Source organism: Tursiops truncatus, chromosome 5 (assembly GCF_011762595.2).
Source record: "Tursiops truncatus isolate mTurTru1 chromosome 5, mTurTru1.mat.Y, whole genome shotgun sequence".
NCBI lineage: Eukaryota > Metazoa > Chordata > Mammalia > Artiodactyla > Delphinidae > Tursiops > Tursiops truncatus.
In genome coordinates, this window is record NC_047038.1 from 1,085,678 (window position 1) to 1,105,305 (window position 19,628).

General features: G+C 47.8%; 1 protein-coding gene and 1 non-coding gene across 6 annotated transcripts in view; one reads left to right on the forward strand and one right to left on the reverse strand.

Annotated features, from left to right (window-relative positions):
- Nucleotides 1-19,628, forward strand: part of NSD2 (nuclear receptor binding SET domain protein 2) — a 76,586-nt gene that overhangs the window by 1,801 nt on the left and 55,157 nt on the right. The gene's annotated exons all lie outside the window — the stretch shown is intronic.
- On the reverse strand, nt 11,178-11,251 carry TRNAR-UCU (transfer RNA arginine (anticodon UCU)). The gene has a single exon. It is a non-coding gene; the product is annotated as a tRNA-Arg (tRNA).

The following is a 19,628-nucleotide window of genomic DNA, read 5'->3' on the forward strand; positions in this document are numbered from 1 at the left end:
GATATATTCATATGTAACGTCTAAACTACCATAATTTGAAATTTGTGGAGACACAGAACAAAACAGTAAGGTAAACAGGCTACCACGTGTGGCTACTAGGCTTATGGTTTTTATTCAGCCGATTTACACAGGGCCGTTAAAATAGTACCTGCTCAAATGTGAGGAATCAGATGGGGAGAATAAGTCAGAATTGTGAGAAGTTAGGAATTAGAGACCCTGTGGCCTAGTTATGGAAGAGTGGGCCAAGCCTTCCATTTATTCGGATGACTTCTCCTCCTACAAGTAGTACAGTTTTAAAAGGTTTACTCATATGGCAGAATGGAAGCTAATTAGTTACTTTTTTACGGTTTGATGCTTCAGTGTAAAACATGTAAAAATAGGTGGAGTTATACTTACTAAGAAGTGCTGGTGAGAGGATAGAAACCACTAATAAAATGTGTGCTATATGAGATATCGGATTGCCACTGAGCACACACATTTGCAATGGGTGTGCTAAGATGATGCTGAAGCTCCACATTTATTTTGCCCTGCCCTTTCTAAGCTACACAAGTAACCTTTCTAAGGAAACACTTTAATCAATCAGTGGGAGCTGAAGATACAAGGCTTTTCCCATGCATATTCTAGTGTACAGTGGTTGGTTGGTTGGCTGGTGTTTTTTTGGGTTGGACTGCTTGGCTATAGAATGATGCAGGTTTGGATAAGCATCTTAGTCTTCTGAGCTTCACTCTTATCTCTGCTGGACTGCACTAAATGTGTCCTTGTTCCCCAAATATGTGGTGCCCTGTCCTGACCCAGGCCTCTGCATGGACTGTTGTTGGGTGTGGACCACTGCTTGTCCTCCCTTTTGAGCACAGAGGACCCAGCCCTTCAGTGGCCATATGTGACTTTTCTCTCCTGTTGGAGAGCTCTTGAGGTAGGACTCTTATAGCCTTGGGCAGCCTGGCCTCTGCTGGTGCCTTCTCATGGCAGGCACTCAGTGAATGCTGAATAAATAAATGGGCATATGACTTGGGATAAACAACCCATTTTAATGCCAGCATGTGGCCTGTTTGCCTCTCTTTTTTGTAAGTCATGTTGGAGCAGAAAGGGACCCTCTGGAAGAAGCTGAGTATGGAAAGTAAGGGGCTGGCCTAAGGTCACCCTACTTTAATTGGGGAGCTAAGACACTGTTTGCTAGGCAGGGCTGTTTCTTTTCCTTTTCTCATCATAGGTAACTCAAATGTTAAATCAAAATTAACTATGAAATATCGCAAACAAATAATAGAGTAGACCTGTGTCCACCACCAGGATGAATCAAGCAGTGATGTTTCTACTGTACTTATCTGTATCCCTGGGCAAAGTAAAAAGAATATAAAGTACACAAAAGCAAGAGGTGACATGGAAATTCCCAGGATTATGCTTATACTTTACAAACTGCCTTTATGTGATTTGTTAATTTCATTTTTTAGGAACTGTTATTTACATAAAACGTATTTCTTTTGGAGAGAAAAAGACTTAAATTAGTTACCCCGGGGACTCGTCAGCATTTTGCATTTGTCTGTCGGTTGCAGTATAGCTTTTGAAGGAACTGATTTGATGAGATTTGGTTTGCTACTTTAAAAATTCAGGCTGTCTTGAAGTAGTTTTGTTCTTGAGTTTGTCTTCCAGAAAACAAACGGCCAAAGATGAGTTTTCAAAGCATCTTAATGTCTGTAATACCTAATAGTTTCAACAAGACATACAAGGATGGAAACTGCTAAGTAGTGGTTGAGCTGAGTGCTGGCCTGCAGCTCAAAAGCCCCAGTAGTGAGACTTCCCTAGTGGGTGTGTAGAGAAACAATGTTTTATCTTACTGGAGGAGTTGGGAGCTCAATTTTTTTTTAAGATTTATTATTTATTTATTTTATTTATTTTTGGCTGCCTCAGGTCTTAGTTGTGGCACATGGGATCCTTGCTGAGGCATGCGGGATCTTTCGTTGTGGTGCGCGGGTTTTCTCTTCTCTAGTTTTGGTGTGCAGGATCCAGGGCGTGCGGGCTCCAGAGCGCGTGGGCTCTGTAGTTGAGGCGCGCGAGCTCAGTAGTTGTGGCGCGCGGGCTCAGTTGCCCTGCGGCATGTGGGGTCTTAGTTCCCTGACCAGGGATCGAACCCACATTCCTGCATTGTAAGGTGGATTCTTTACCACTGGACCACAGGGAAGTCCTGGGAGCTCAATTTTTAAGTTGACTGGCTTGTCATAGAAAGAATTGATGATCTGGATGAAGTGTGTCATGCTGTTAAGGGTATGTTTATGTCAGCAGTTTTCACATCTTGGTGAGTTTTTCCCTTGGGCTGTGCTGCTGGTTACATAGGTGGACAGATCAGAAAGCATGTCTCTGACTCCAGTTGTGCGACCCTCGCTCAGCTCTCCACACCCTGCCTAGTCTGTCTAAAACGCACGTGTGATCATGTGAGGCCCCTTCTCCAGGAGCTCCAGTGCCCTTTGGGGTTCAAGACCACTCTCTCACTGGGTTTTCTGCCTCTCACTGTACTTCTTTTTTTTTTTTTTAAGATTGTTTTTTTTTTTAATTTTATTATATTTTTTATTTTTGGCTGTGTTGGGTCTTCGTTGTTGCGCGCGGGCTTTCTCTAGTTGCAGTGAGCGGGGGCTGCTCTTCATTGCAGTGCGTGAGCTTCTCATTGTGGTGGCTTCTCTTGTTGTGGAGCACAGGCTCTGGGGTGCACAGGCTTCAGTAGTTGTGGCTCGTGAGCTCTAGAGCACAGGCTCAGTAGTTGTGGTGCCTGGGCTTAGTTGCTCTGCAGCATGTGGGATCGAACCCGTGTCCCCTGCATTGGCAGGCGGATTCTTAACCACTGCACCACGAGGGAAGTCCCCTGCACTTCTTATTTTGATCTCACCTGACCTCTTCAGCCCATCTGTTGCTGCCATGCTTTTTCCTTGGGCCTTGGCATGGTCAGTTTTTGCCCCTGCTCTCCCTTGTGACCCCCATACACACACTTACACTTCAGTGCATGTGTGGGCACAGCTGGCTTTTCGTATTAATTCCTTCTCATTCAGCTCTCAGCTTGCACCTCACTCCTAGAAAACGACCCCAGACTCCCTGCCAGTCTTGGGAGCCCTTGTAGGTATGTCTTGAACACTTTGTGCTTCGCTCACCTTTGCACACTGCATTCTCACTCTGCTCCAGCCATTCTGGCCTCTGGCCTGCCTCAGGTACTGCAGCCATGCTGCTGTACCTGCTATTCCTTCTACTTGGACACCTGCCTGGCTTCCTCTCTACCTGCCTTTAGGTCTTTGCTCAAACCTCCCCTTCTCAGGCACCGTCCCTGACCACTGATTTCAGACACCCTCTTGCTGTCTGGCTCTGCCCATCTGCTGTAGCTTCTTTTCCATGACTCTTATCCTCTGACATTCTGGGTGTTTTCCTTATTTGTCTGCCTGCCTGACTGCATCAAGATGTCTATAAGGGTGGAGATTTTTCTCCTTTTGGCTCTACTTACTGTGATACCCCCAGTGCCTAGGACAGTACCCTAATGACTGTCAGACATTGAGTGACTGCTTGCATGAACAGACTCTCAGCCCCTTGTGTGCTGGCTCACGTATAAGAAGTGGTGTGGATAAAGGGGATTGGCGTAGGCGTGCTTGCCCTAGTGTGAGGTTGGCAAGGTGGAGGGCCATGGGCAGGTGAGAGAGGTCAGAGAGGAGGCTCATAGACCACTGCTAGAGAACGGTGGCCTTACCCAGGCACAGGAGGTGGGGTAGGAAGAGTGAACAGATGCAGGAGAGAGGGCTGTAGTGGCATTGATGGGCTGGGGTGCAGCATGGGGGCTCAGAATAAGAGGGGAGGGTTGGGGACTTCCTGGTGGCGCAGTGGTTAGGAGTCCTCCTGCCAATGCAGGACACATGGGTTTGAGCCCTGGTCGGGGAAGATCCCACATGCCAAGGAGCAATTAAGCCTGTGCGCCACAACTACTGAGCCTGTGCTCTAGAGCTCAAGAGCCACAACTACTGAGCCCACGTGCCACAACTACTGAAGCCCATGTGCCTAGAGCCCGTGCTCCGCAACAGGAGAAGCCACCACAGTGAGAAGCCCGTGCGCAGCAAGGAAGACCGAACACCTCCAAAAAATAAATAAATGAAATAAAATTTAAAAAGAGGCCCAGGTGATCCTAATATTCACAATTTGAAAGATTGGGTGGAGAGGGCACCATTTTTATCTCCCTGTGAACTAGTGAAACTGAAGGTGGGCCTCGTTTCTGATCTACCTTGGTTCCTTCCAAAAAGAAACTGATGTCACCTACCAGCTGAAAATGTGTCTCTTGTGCCTTCCTGTTCACCCAGAAGAGGAAGCCTTAGGTCTTGAGCGTGGCGTGTGGCCCCTTTGTGTTTTCTAGCATCTTTGCTCCCTGGCCCCTTGTAGCTGCTCTGAGATCTCATCGCCATGCTGCTGCCCCTCGGGGATGAGCTGTGCTCCATCTCACGGTCCTTGCATTGCTGTGGCTCCTTCCTAAGGCGTGCCAGTTGGCCTTGCTGAGCTGCTCTTACAGCTCCACCTTCATTTGTTTCCTCTAGTGTTGCCGACGCTGCGCCCATGGCACTAGGTGTGTTTGGTTTTCTGTTCCCAGGTTGGTTGTTCCTCTGAGCACCAGGCCCTGTCATGGCAGCATGTTGCACATAAGACTGTCTGTGCTGTCTCTATATAAATAGGAGGGTGGGCCAGTGTATTTTGTTAGTTAGTATGGCAGTGTACTTCTGGGGACATTTCTTCATTCACTGAGAATTAAGAAATTAGCTGTGTTCCAGTGATGAGCCAAAACACCCATGTCCTTGGTCTCATGGACTTGACAGACCTGTGAGAGGGATGAAACAGGAGAAACGGTGGACAAAAGATTGCATCTTTGAAAAATCTGTAACAGGGGACATGGGTTCGATCCCTGGTCCGGGAAGATCCCACATGCTGCAGAGCAGCTAAGCCCGTGCGCCACAAGTACTGAGCCTGTGCTCTAGAACCCGCGAGCCACAACTACTGAAGCCCGCACACCTAGAGCCCGTGCTCCACCAAAATGAGAAGCCTGCGCACCGCAACGAAGACTAGCCCTGCTCGCCGCAAGTGGAAAAAGCCCGCGCGCAGCAGCGAAGACCCAACACAGCCATAAATAAATAAATAAATAAATTTATTTTAAAAAATAACAAAAAGAAAAAAAGAAAAACCTGTGAAATAGTCTTGCTAAATAACTGAACCTGAAACTGATCAGGCCTTTACCTCCCACAAGCAATTAATAGGAAATATGGGGGTGGGGAAAGGAACACATTAAACTACACTGTGGGATTGCCACTGGCGGAACTCAGAACGTGGGAACCTGCAGGACCAGTGACCAGGTCTCTTCCACAAGCAAAAAGAAGGGGGATGTGGATAAGAGGCTGATTGCACTACGGAGGGCTTATGTGCATCCAGGACGGGCCAGTTAGTTAGAGATGTGACTCAACACTGTTTATGATATTTGGGACAATTAGAAATTGGAACACTGACTCAATTTGTCATTAAGGAATTCTTTGTTTTTTTTAGCTGCCATAGTGGTTTGGTTTTGTTTAAGAAAAGAATTTGTACCTTGTAGGCATGCATACAGAATTTATCAAAGAAATGATACACCATCTGCGATTGGCTTCACAGTTCTGTGGAAAGGGAGCCGTGAGGGTGTGGCTGGATCAGGGCTGGTGTGGGGTGATGGTGGTGCGGTCCATGGGCCCTGTTTGTTCTCTCTACCTTTATGTGTGTTCAGAATTCTCCCTGACGAAGGAAGAAAAGTCACGAAGGAGAGGTTGGGTACATTTAGTACATCTATAAGGAGATTATGCCTAACTGTGGGTTGGGTGTCAGGAAGGACTTCCTGACGGGACTGAGGCTGGAGCAGAGAGCAGAAGAGGCCTTGGTAGAGGGTGGGCTTGGTAAGGGTGGTGTGACTGTTCTAGATGAGGGAGCAGGCAGTGCAGAGAGCCTGTGACGGGAGTGGACAGAAGGCTGATGAGGCTGGAGCTGAGGGTGAGGGAGCTATGTGTAGACCCAGGCTGCAGGGGTGGGGCAGGGCAGGCTGTCTGAGGCTGTAGTAAGGCTTTTCATCCAGAGAGCAATGTGAGGCCCTTGAGGGTTTTAAGCGGGGGTGTGTGTGTGTGTGTGTGTGTGGGGGGGGGGGGGGGTGTGGGGGTGTGTGTGTGTGTGTGTGTGTGTCGGGGAGAGGGAGACGGACATGAATCTGTTTGCTTTGGGAAGTGCGTTTCTTGGAGTCCTCTCTCTAAGTTGGTGGTGGGAGGATTCCGGAGAGGGAAGAGGGTGCAGGAGACCGGCCTGCGCTCACTGTGTGTTCGGGTTAGACTCTTTCCAGCTGCCCCTGCTTTGGGTGCCTTGTAGGACTGAACAGCTCTGCCCTGTTGAAATTTGGCGTGGCCACGTGATTTGCTTTGGACAATGAAAAGGGACGCGTCATCTCTGACTGGGCGCTCTGAGAGTCGCGTGCTTCCACGATGTCCCTTTTTCCTTCTCACTGTGGAAGCGCATGATACGCACTATGAGCATGAGGGAAACCTCTGGGTTGAGCCAGGTTGCGGCCCCGTAACCTAGTCCAGGGGTTCTCAGTGGTCCCCAGACTGACAGCATCTGTCACCTGGGAACTTCTTAGACACGCGTATTGGGGCCCACCCTAGACCTACTGAGTCCTAAGCTCTGGGGTGGGGCCGGTGCCCTCCGATGCCCGCGGAGTGGAGCGCTGCTGCCTCGGGTCTGCTGGCTGGTCAGCCGGCTCGGGGCCTGTGGTGCTGGTGCAAGGTGGAGGTGGCCCGCCAGCAACGGGCTTCTGGCTGTGACAGGAGGAGCCAGCCTCGTCAGGTCAGCCGGGGCAAGAGCTCTGCAGGAAAAGGGCTGAGGCCTGTGGGCTGGGGGGGAGGGACGGCATAGGGAGGGTGTCGGTGACGGCCCTGAGTTTTGTCTGACGAAAGCAGACAGGTAGAAGCGCCACTCACTGTCTAGACAGTATTTTTGTAAGCGTTACATTTACTTGGGTTTCGAGGTTCGGGAGCAAGGAAAAGCCTATTCAGGAATTTAAAAAATTTTCATTGAGTCCTTGACTCACATATCAGTTTCTCACGTTGATCGCCCCACTTGTCGTCGTGCCCTTTCTGCTCTCCTGACCCCCAGTCTTGCTGTCCCCCATCTGCCCCCACTCGAGTGGAAGCTCTTGCTCCTGGCGGTGCCCCCAGGACTGCGCGGCTCCTGCCCGCGCTCCACCGCCTGGACTGGCCTGTGTGTCGGCGCCGCGGCCGCCCCTGTGCCGTGTCGGGGAGCAGGCAGCCCACTCCAGGCCTGCGTGTGACGCGGAGGGGTGTGTGGTCTGTCCTTGTGACCCGCGGGCTGGGCCCTGCCCCAGGCCCCTGGCTTCTCAGCTGCTGGATTCTTTCTGGGGCGGGGGGAGGCGGGCGCTGGCCTGAGCACGGGGAGGAGCTGGCGGGCTTCAGGCTGCTTCCTCTTCCTCAGGTGCGGAAGGAAGGCTTGTTTTGGGGGAGCGGCACCGCGCAGAAGGAGAGCTGCAGGGGAGGCATGGAGGACGGTGCATGTCAGGGTTTTCTCCCTTTTGTCCTGCATCTGAAGTTGTGTGCCTTATTTGTGGAAGATGAGTTGGGATTGAGCGTCACGTTAACAGCTTATTGGATTCTTTTTTGTTGAGTTCTGAAATCTATATAAAAAAGTATTTATTTCTTAAAATTCAACTTCTTATAACTTCTTCGGAAAAAATATTGGTAGTTCTTGTCTGTCCAACGTGGAGGCTGAGCTTGCGTGCATTTCTCAGATGCCAGTATGCTCTTGGCTGCTGTAGGGGTTTCTGTGAATTAACAGTTACATCAGCAAAGGGCCAGAGCACATCATAGGCAATTACCCTCTCTGCTTCCTTTGGAGAGGGGCCCTGTTCATTTTTGTAGGTTGGTAGACCTCTGAGATAGAGGAAATCTGTGTCTTGATGGCCCACTAGGAATGAAACGTGTTTCCATAGGACCTTGCCCTGGCTTTACAGCTCTGCCTCTCGAGGACTCCAAGGTAACTCCTTGGGGCCGGGCACAGCACCCTGGGTGTTTGGGTGGAGCCTGGCCCCTGTTCTTGGCTGTGCCCTCGTTGTGGGCTTGTCTCCTAGAAGCCATTGCTGCTTCCCTGGGTCTGTACCAACTGCTTCTCTTGTTCTCTGCTATTGGCTGGAGGTCTCAGAGCTGGTCCTTCAGCTGGTGCCCAGATCCTGGCACCTTCTCACCTCTCTCCTCCCTTAGTGAGTTCCCAGCACGGGAATGATGTAGTAGAAACTGAGTTGTGAATTCCAGCCTAGAGTTTATAGAAATCTTATTTTCAAGGATGTGCAGTTTCTTGACACATCATCAAGGAAAAATAGAAAGCTTAATTATTATTAATTTTATAATCAGAAAGTACATTTTATGGAAAATCTGTAATAACTACAGTCTTACCAACCAAATGTTTAGGTGTATTTCCAGTTTACCTTTTCATTGATCAGACGGAACCAGGTGCCCTAAAGACAGTTTCCTCTGCGAGGGTCATGTCAAACGGTAACAGTCTAGGTAACTATTCCAAGGAGACAACTGCTCTGCTCTTCCAGCTGTTTCTTGTGGTATCTATCTGTACTTAAAAAAAAAAAAAAACTTTCTAATTTTGCTGAGTTGAGAACTTTGTGGTTTATATGTTATGTGTTAAGTTCTGTCTACAGGAGATAAGGATTTAGCTTTCTTTCCCGCTGGCCTCCCACTTCCCCTTCCCCAGTTCTTCCCAATATTGTGGTGTCTGGGTTATCTATTCCTCCCTGATAAGCTATTCCAGAACTTAGTGGCTGAAAGCACAACAACATTTATTTGTTTACAGTTTTGCAGTTTGGACGTTGTATGCCAGGGTTAGCTTGTTTCTGCTCTTGTGGTGTCAGTTTGTTTCCTGTGTCTGTGTGTTGGAATTGGCTGTTGGCCACGGTCCACCATTCTCCCCAACATAGGCCTCCCGTGAGGCTGCTTGGGCCTCCTCATAGCATGGTGGCTGGTTCCTGAAGGAGGAAGTGAAGTTGCCAGTCCTTTTATTTTTTTCTTATTTTTATTTTTTTACTTTTAGGCCGTACCATGCAGCTTGTGGGATCTCAGCTCCCCGACCAGGGATTGAACCTGGGCCATGGCAGTGAAAGCCTGGAATCCTAACCACTAGGCCATCAGGGAACTCCCTGTCTGCCAGTCCTTTTTTTTTTTTTTTTCTTTTTGCGGTACGTGGGCCTCTCACTGCTGTGGCCTCTCCCATTGCGGAGCACAGGCTGCGGACACGCAGGCCCAGTGGCCATGGCTCACAGGCCCAGCCACTCCGCGGCATGCGGGATCCTCCCGGACCGGGGCACGAACCTGTGTCCCTTGCATCGGCAGGCGGACTCTCAACCACTGCGCCACCAGGGAAGCCCTGCCAGTCCTTTTAAAGGCGAGGCTGGCTCTGGTCTGGCATCACTTTTGCCATATTCAGTTGGTGGGAGCAGTCACAGGCCCAGGCCAGAATCAAGAATGTGGAGAAATAGATTTTATCTCTTGTTGGGGGAATTACAATAAATTTTTGGCCATCTTTATTTTATTTTTTTAGTTTTTAGAATTTCCAGTTGCCTTTCTTCTTGCAACATCTTTTTCTTTTTTTAATATTTATTTATTTTGCTGCGTCGGGTCTTAGTTGTGGTATGTGAGATCTTCTTCTTGCGGCACGTGGGCTCAGTACTTGTGGTGCACGGGCTTAGTTGCCCTGTGACATGTGGGATCTTAGTTCCCCAACCAGGGATCGAACCCGCGTCCCCTGCATTGGAAGGTGGATTGTTAACCACTAGACCACCAGGGAAGTCCCTGCTTTTAAATTCTTATCCTCATGGTAAGTTTTCCTCACACGTCTGATGGCCTTCGACTGCAGGCCCACTGTTGAGACGGAGGTCTGGGAGCTGACGGCAGGTCCTGGGTGGAGGCTTCACTGAGGGCCAATTGGTCAGGACCCACCGTCAGTATCAGCAGGTGTTTTCCCTAGATCTTGGCAAGTGTCCTCGTGCTGGCTGTGTCTTGTAGTTCACTGCCTTGAGCGCCCCCTCCGGTGTGCCCTGTCCTTAGACTACACTCCGGTTCTTCTCCTGCTGGGGTGGGGCTGGTTGCCAGGCCGTGGGTGGGGTGGGTCAGGGACTGCGCGTTATGTGGACTTCGATCCAGTTCTTTTGACTTAGGGTTCCCAGTGTGTGCAGCACATGCCCCTGCTATGTGCAGTGACTTATCGTTATGCATTAGGCATGTGTTAGAATTAGAATAGGAAACTACATTACAGACATGTGAATGATACAACTTAATATGTTTAATACCTTTCCTATTCAACAGAAGATTTGATAGGTTACAAACTGAGATAAGATTAACCTAAAATTCATCAATTAAACTATTTTAAAGTATATAATTCGTTGGTTTTGTAGTACATTCTCAGTGGTGGTTAATGCAACCATCACCACTATCCAATTCCCGAATATTTTCGTCATTTCAGTGAGAAGCCTGGTGCCTATTGGGCAGTCACTCCCCATTTCCCCTTGTCCCCCAGCCCCTGGCAACCACCATTCTACTTTGTCTCCGGATTTGCCTATTCTAGACATTTTATATGAATAGAATCACGTAGTATGTGGCCTTTTGTGACCGGCTTTTTTCTCTCAGCACAGTGTTCTCAAGGTTCATCTGTGTTGTATCATGTCTCCGTACTTCATTCATTTAAAAAAAATTTTTAATTTTTTGCTACATTGGGTCTTCGTTGCTATGCACGGGCTTTCTCTAGTTGTGGCGAGCGGGGGCTACTCTTTGTTGCGGTGCGCGGGCTTCTCATTGCGGTGTCTTCTCTTGCTGTGGAGCACGGGCTCTAGGCACGCAGGCTCAGTAGTTGTGGCTCACAGGCTCTAGAGCGCAGGCTCAGTAGCTGTGGTGCATGGGCTTAGTTGCTCCGAGGCATGTGGGATCTTCCCGGACCAGGGCTCAAACTTGTGTCCCCTGCATTGGCAGGCAGATTCTTAACCACTGTGCCACCAGGGAAGCCTACTTATTCATTTTTATGACTGAATATCCCACTGTATGGATAGATCACACTTCTTTTTTTTCCCTGCCGCGCGGCATGTGGCATCTTAGTTCCCCCACCAGGGATTGAACCTGGGCCCCCTGGCAGTAGAAGTGCAGAGTCCTAACCACTGGACTATCAGGGAAGTCCAGATCACTTCTTCTTTTATCTGTTTATCAGTTGTTGGACATTGGGTTGTTTTTTGAATAATTCTGTGAAAATTCTTGTACGAGTTTTTGTGTGAACATGTTTTCAATTCTGTCTTGGGTAGATCCTAGGAGTGGAATTGCTGGGTCACATGGCAGCTAAGGAACTTCTCGATTGTTTCCCGCTGCAGCTGCACCACTTTCCATACCCCTGGCAGTGTGTAAGGGGTCCAAAGATTTGTCATATTACACTGAGAAGATAGAGGGAACAGACAGGCATGGAGTCAGGGAAGATAGCAACTCGTGCATCGTCATAAGGCTAAGGTTGGGGCCGCGGGGAGAGAGGCACACAGGTGGTGGGCCCAAGGCTGACCCTGAGCTTGTCTGTGGTTCCAAGCTTCTTTGCAGTGAAAACAAAACAAAACAAGGAATAGGTCAGTTATAAAGTCTTTACTGTCATAGGTGCATTTCTGCAGAAGAAGCAAGACTTCTGCTGTGAGTCAGTTCTAAATTCCATAAAATAAAGCTTCTCAGTAGAGAGTTCTTACGGAGTAATGGAGCCGTCACTGCCCTCAGCCCCTGTTCTGTAGCAGACTCTGTACTGATCTCATTGTTCTTTACAGAGAGCTCTTCGCTGTAAGACTGGAGGTCCTGTCATCATTCAGTGAAGGTGGGACCAAGATCTATTCCAGGTAGATTAGTGTGAAATGTTGGAAACAAAGGGAATGTTAGGAAATGTGTGTGTGTGTTTTAACCATACTTGCAAACTTGACTTTTCCATCTAAGTCTCTCTTCTGCCTCCAGAAGAAGGACTGGAGCTTGGTCCCTGTCCTGGCTGGGCTCTGGGGGACGTCCTGAAGCCCTTCCTGCTGTCCAGCATTGAGACTTCTCCCTGATGCCTCTGCTCAGATTCGCAGAATGGACTCAGCGGGCTGCAGCTGGATTTCTGAGCAGCCGAGAGAGTGGGGCCTCGTGTGCCCGAGGTCGGAGCCCTGGGGAAGGGAGTTTGGGGGTTGCTCCAGTGACTCTTCCTGCCACTTTTCCATCCTCCACCCCATCTTTCTCCTTCCTCTTTCCCTAATGTTATATCTGTATTTTAAAATCTCTGTCTCTCCCCTCTGGAATATTAGCTCCACAAGAATAAGGTACACGCTTTGTTTACTGCTGTGTCTCCAAATGTTGGGACAGGGCCTGTGCTCCTTGACTAGTTTTCAGTGTTGAGTGTTGTCATTCAGGTCACCTTTCCCTTCTTTTGAGAGTGGTGCCTTTCCCTTTATGTTGGAGACCCCTCCTCTGTTCCATGTGGCCCTGCAGGGGCTGCCTAGCCCCCCCAGCCACTTACTGTGTCAGCTCATGTTGTAGGAGGCCTGTGAAATGTAAGGGATTAATTATATAGTTCTTAAAGCTTATTACAGGAAGCAGCAAGATGATGCTCGGCTCTCCCCACCCTGTTCCTGCTCCCCTTGGAAAACCACTGATAACTCTGAGCTGTTACTTTCTGTTTTAACTTCCACATTTTCATTTTTCACTTTAAGTGTGTCAGTGTTTTCTTTCCTTTGCACAATGATTGTATGTTACATTTTGTTATATTTATTTATTTTTTAAAAAATCAATTAATTAATGTATTCATTTTTGGCTGCTTTGGGTCTTTGTTGCTGCACACAGGCTTTCTCTAGTCGTGGCGAGCGGGGGCTACTCTTTGTTGCTGTGTGCAGGCTTCTCATTGCGGTGGCATCTCTTGTTGTGGAGCACGGGCTCTAGGCGCATGGGCTTCAGTAGTTGTGGCACATGGGCTCCGTAGTTGTGGCTCGCAGGCTCTAGAACGCAGGCTCAGTAGTTGTGGCGCACAGGCTTAGTTGCTCCGTGGCATGTGGGATCTCCCCGGACCAGGGCTCAAACCTGCGTCCCGTGCACTGGCAGGCGGGCTCTTAACCTCTGCGCCACCAGGGAAGCCCCACCTTTAGTTTTTAAAAAATATTTATTTATTTCTTTTTGGCTGCATTGGGTCTTTTTTTAAAAATTTATTTATTTATTTTTGGCTGTGTTGGGTCTTTGTTGCTGCGTGCGGGTTTTCTCTGGTTGCGTCAAGCGAGGGGCTACTCTTTGTTGCTGTGCGCGGGCTTCTTATTGCGGTGGCGTCTCTTGTTGCAGAGCACGGGCTCTAGGCGCATGGGCTTCAGTAGTTGTGGCACGCGGGCTCAGTAGTTGCGGCACACGGGCTCTAGAGCGCAGGCTCAGTATTTGTGGCACATGGACTTAGTTGCTCTGCGGCATGTGGGATCTTCCTGGACCAGTGCTCGAACCCGTGTTCCCTGCATTGGCAGGTGGATTCTTAACCCCTGCGCCACCAAGGAGCCCCCACCTTTTGTCATTTTAGACATTTTAAAAGAGAAAGGCTTCGTGGGCAAGAGGAGCCCCGAGCCACCGGCCTTACTCCTGCAGCAGCGTGCCTCTCGCCGAGCGACTCTTCCCCGTCAGCTTCCCCATTGTTGGCGTTTGGCGTCTCTAACTCATTCCTCTGTTGTCTTTGCCCTTGCGGGTTTACCCTTCCTTTGAAATTCCTTACTGTCATTTTAATTGGGGTTTCTGCATGGAGTGTAGGTAAATGTGAGAAAGGAGGCCTCACGTTCTTTTTAAATACAAAAATGGTTTTAGAATTACCACTCTCCCCTGTGCTCCTTCTGGGTTTATATCCTTGCTCTAGTACCTCTTTTAGCATTTCATTTGTGAAAGCGATATGTATATTAAACTCCCTTAGTTTTTGCATGTCTGAAAATACATTTTGCCTCATGTTCAGTGATAATTTAGATGAGAAATTATTTTTTCCCTTAACACATTAGAGAGGCTCCGTCATCTACTCCTATCTGTTGAGGCTGCACAAAGGTCTGTGTTTCTGTTTCTTTTCTCATGCTGAAGTCTGTGAATTAACTTATTCTTTATGGGTACTTAGGTTTTAAGGTTTTCCTTTTATCCTTCATGTTATGTGGTTTCAGAAATTATGTGTTGAGGTATTGATTTGCTTTTATTTGTCTTGCTCAGAACCCTGGGTACCCTTTTAAATCTGGATACTTGAGTTTCCTTTCATCTCTGGAAAATTTCGATTATTATCCCTTAGAAAATTACCTTACCCCCATCCTCCCTCCTTTCTCCTGGAACTCCACTGGAACGTAAACTCCCTGAGGGCAGAGTATTCTTTGTGTGTGTGTATGTGTGATAACATATACATAACGAAAAATCACCATTGTGACCATTTTTAAGTGTATAGTTCAGTGGCATTAAGTACGTTCACATTATTGTGCAGCCGTCACCACCATCCACTCCAGAATTTTTTCATCTTGTGAAACTGAAACTCCCGATTAAACACTTAACTCTTCATCCTCTCCTCCCCATTCCCTTGCAGCTACCTTTCTACTTTCTGTCTCTATGAATTTGATTACTCTTGGGATCTCATATAAGTGGAATCAGGGAGTTCTCTGGTGGTCCAGTGGTTAGGACTCCGCACTTTCACTGCCGAGGGCGTGGGTTCAACCCCTGGTCAGGGAACTAGGGTCCCGCATGCCATGTGGTGAGGCCAAAGAGAAAAACAGTGGAATGGTACACATTTGTCCTTTTGTGACCAGATTCTTTTACTTAGCATAATGTATTCAAAGTTCATCCATGTTGTAGTATGTCTCAATACTTCATTCCTTTTTAAGGCTGAACAATATTCCATTATCTGGAGGTACCACAGTTTATCAATTCATTCATCTGCTGAAGGACAGCTTGGTTGCTTCCGGGTTTTGGCAATTATGAATGAAACTGCTATAAACCTCTGTGTGCAGGTTTTTGTGTGGACGTAAGTTTTCAGCTTCCTTGGGTAAATACCAAGGAGTGGGATTGCTGAATCGCATGGTAAGAGTATGTTTAGTTTTGTGAGAAACCACCAACCTGTCTTTCCATTGCGGCTGCACCATTCGGCGTTCCCGCCGGCAGTGATGAGGGTTCGCCAGCACGTGACGCTGTCAGCGTTGTGGAGCCTGGCCGTCTGGCGGGTGTGGGGTGGCTGCCTTAATTACCGCGCCTTCACAGTAGGTCTTGCGGGAGGGCTCTGGGTTGCAGAACCGCCCCCTGAGCAGTTTCCCAGTTGCCTTTGCAGGGCTCTACCAGCGTCACTCATGCTAGACCCATTTTTACGTATGTTTCTTGGCTCAGGATTTGGGGCACCACAGCCTCTGAGGCAGAGTTCTCGAGGGTGATTCTGTCTCCCCAGTGGTCTCTGGTGGGTGTTTGCTGAGGGCCCAGCCCTGGGCTGGCTGGAGGTGTGGCTCAGGTGACAGCGCTGCTGCAGCTGACACCCTGGTCTGCTTTGGGTGATGCCTGTGAGCTGGAGGCTGGGTGAGAGGGTGTGGTCACTTGCCACAGCTGGAAGGTGGTAGGGCCAGATTCCAGCCCTAGAGTGGCCTCCACACTCCGCCCGGGGCCCTGCAGCTCCGCACGCCCTCCGACCGCTGCAGCTGCGCGGGAGCCCAGGCGGGCCGGGCCCTGTAAGGCTGCTTGCTCTTCCCTCTTCCCTCTGGGCCTGGAGGTTTTGCCCTTTGCTGTTTTCAGTTAAGGACGCAGCTGACTTTTCTTGTTAGAGAAATAATAATTTGGCTACCTTCAGCAGAAATCTTCTGAAATGCGTTAAAATGGTGACGGAATGTTAATAGAGTCCCTGATGTTGACTCAGCATTTTTGGATACACCCTCTTTAGCTGTGATATCTTATTTTAATATGGTAATGACTGGGTTTGCTTTATTTCTATTTTGTAATTTTTTTTACAATCATACTCTACTGATCTTGGTCTGTAGTTCTTTTCTGTACTCATTTTTCTGGTTTTGGTATGAGAGTTATGCCAGCCTTATATAATGTTTGGGAAACTCTCCATCATTTTCCATGTTTTGGAATAATTTAAACAATAGGAATGCTGTTTTTATGTGATGAATAATACGCAGCAGTCGGAAAGACTGAGCTACACTTGTTTACATCAACATGGGGGAGATCAAGCTGTGCTGATGGATGAAATCGCAGAGCACAAGTCCAGTGTGGTAGCATTGCTGCTTGGCAGGCAGCAGTTCCCTGTTCCTGGGTACCTCCCGTAGACTGGAAGGATGTGTAGTCAACTGGCGATGGGGAGAGTAAGTGGAACTTAGGGTTCCTGAAAGGCAGACGTCATCTTTGTTTTACTCATTCACCCTGAGCGAGGCTTGCGGGAGGTGGGAGCTGCAGCGGGAGCTTTGGCTTCTCGCTGTTGGACTTGGGGCTCACGGTGGGTGACGTGGGCGTGGAGAACCAGAATCCCGGGATGCTGCTGCGGGCGTGTGGTGGGCGGTGGGCGGCCTGTGGGGGTGAGCCTGGCTTCTCCCGTCTGGGAGCCCTCGGGTGCCGTGTGCCCACTGTGCCTGTCCTCGGCTCATGCATCTGCAGTTGCCGTTGTCCGGGGGTCTTCTTTTTTTCATGTCAAAAAGACATGAAGCAAATGTGGCCACATGCTGAAAACTGTCATTCTGGAGTGGTGAGTGTACAAGCGTGTCCTGTTGTTCTTTGCACTGTTCTGCTTTTGAAACTTGCCCCCCCGCTACCGAATATAAGAACGGTTGGCCATGGAGGCCTCATCACATGAACCTAGTGAAGCTCTCTGGGCCTTTCTTTTATGGTTATTGTGGGCTCTGTAGGTTTTCTACCTCTTGGTTAGGTTTTATATTTTTCTTGAAATGCTAGACAAAGTGAAAGATTTTCTAATTTATTGGTATAACCTTGATTGAAAAAACCAAAAACTCCTAGAAAGATCAAATTACTGGTCAGTGGCGTGCAGTGCCGTGTTGGAAGTGAAGGCGGACCCTCTCTGCGGGCCCCTGCCTTCAAGGGTTGTCCCGGGTGGAATCCTGGAAAGTAAGCAGCCCACAATCAGATTAGGAAGGGAAAAAAGACCAAACGCCCGAAGAAACAGGTACCATGAATGAAAATAAAAGCAACAACAGGAGACACAGGCCTGCAAAGACCAGATATTTAAAACAGTTATGTTTAATATATTCAAAGATTTAAAAGAAACCTGAAAATTCCAACAGGAACAAGCAATCTTGAAACTGTGGTTCACATACACGTCATGATTACCAGGGACCTAGGCCTGGAGTTAGATCCGAACCCCATGGCCCTGGGTATGTTTTAAGAGAAGCCAGAAATCTGAATTTTTGTGCAAAATGTCCCAAACTTTAATTGTTGGCAACTAAAGCGTCTTGTTTATCTGTCTACTGGCTCTACTTCTTAATATTATTTTCTTAGCTGTTGCTCTAACTAGGGCTGCGGTTTGCATCCTTAACTCATCACAGGCTACTTAGAGTTAATATACCACTGGGTATAAAATACAAGAATCTTGCAACTGTGTAGATTGATTTACTCCCTTCCCCATGCTACAGTTGTCATATGTATTACATCTATTAAGTTATAACTCCAGTGTTATATATTTTGCTTTAATTATTTGAATTTTAAAGAAACTAAGAGGAACAAATAGTCTTTTATATTTGCTCATATATTCACCAATTCTGGTGCCCTTGATTTCTTCCTAAAGATCCCAGTTTCAGTCTGGTGTCATTTCTCTTCAACCTGAAGAACTTCCTTTAGCATTTCTCCTAGTGAAGATCTGATGGCAACAATTTCTTAGTTTGTATTTCTCTTAAAATGTATTTTGTCATCACTTCTGAAGGATATTTTTTCTGGATATCAAATTCCGGTTGGACAGTTGTTTTTTCCCCATTACTCAGGTCGTATCTGGCTTCTGTTTCTCCTGAGAAGTAAATAATCACCCACACCACTGTTCTGTAGGTACCGGGTCTTTTTCCCTCTGACTGCTTTCCAGGGTTTCTCTTCATCTCGGTTTCTAGGCATTTCAGCTGATGTGCACCTGGTGTAGCTTCTTTTGTATACATCCTGCTTGAGATTTGCTGAGCTTCTTGAACCTGTAAATTGATGTTTCACTGAATTTGGGAAGTTTTTCTGGTTATTTTTTCCCAAATATTTTTTCTTTTTTTCTTTTAAATGACTGACTTTAAAAAGAATATTTATTTGGGGCTTCTCTTGTGGCGCAGTGGTTGAGAGTCCGCCTGCTGATGCAGGGGACACGGGTTCGTGCCCTGGTCCGGGAAGATCCCACATGCCGCGGAGCGGCTGGGCCCGTGAGCCATGGCCGCTGAGCCTGCACGTCCAGAGCCTGTGCTCCGCAATGGGAGAGGCCACAGCAGTGAGAGGCCTGCGTACCGCAAAAAAAAAAAAAAAAAAAGGAATATTTATTTTATTTATTTTCTATATTATTTTTGGCTGCATTGGGTCTTAGTTGTGGCGTGCGGGATCTTTTGTTGCAGCATGCAGGCTTCTCTCAGGTTGCGGCGTGTGGGCTCCAGAGTGCGTGGGCTCTGTAGTTGCGGCGGGCAGACTTAGTTGCTCCGTGGCATGTGGGATCTTAGTTCCCTGACCAGGGCTTGAACCTGCACCCACTGCGTTGGCAGGTGGATTCTTAAGCACTGCACCACCTGGGAAGCGCCCCAGATATTTTTTCTGTGTCATTGTTTCTCTCCTTTCCTTCTGGGTGGGAGTGGGAACCCAGACCTTTTGATGCTGGTCTATAGATCATTGAGGCTCAGTTTCTTTTCTTTCTTTTTATTTTTAATAATTTTTACTCTGTTTTTTAGATAATTTTTACTGATCTATTTTCAAGTTTCCTGACTCATATCTAATACGCTTTTAAGGCCATGCAATGATTTATTTTTTTTAATTTCAGATACAGAATTTCCATTTGACTCTTTTTCATAGTTTTTGTTTCTCTGTTGCTATTTCCAGTTTATTATTTTATGAGTACACTTTCCTTCATGTCCTTGAGCATGGTTATAATAGACGCTTTGAAATCCAGCTGAACTTCAGTATTTGGGCTGTCTCGGGGCTGGTTTCTGCTGCTTCTCTGTTTCATCATATATTTAGTAATTCCTGGATAATGTGAAAGATGTGCTGTAGACACTCTTTATTCCGTTATGTTCTTAAGAGTGGTCTTTTATTTTCAGTTGTGTTAAAATACACGTAACATTTACCATCTTAACCGTTTTTTTTAAGTGTGAAGTTCAGTGGTATTAAGTACATGCACGCTGTTGCAGCCATCGCCAGAACTCTTTTCGTCTTGCGAATCTGGAACGTTGCCCCCATTAAAACAACACCTCCCTGTTCTCCCCTCCCCCAGACCCTGGTGCCCCCATCCTGCTTTCTGTCTTTATGGATTTGACTGCTCATAACAGTGCAGGCTTACGGTATTTTGTGAGTGGCTTATTGCACTCGCTGTAACGTCCTCAGGGTTCATCCACGTCATAGCAGGTG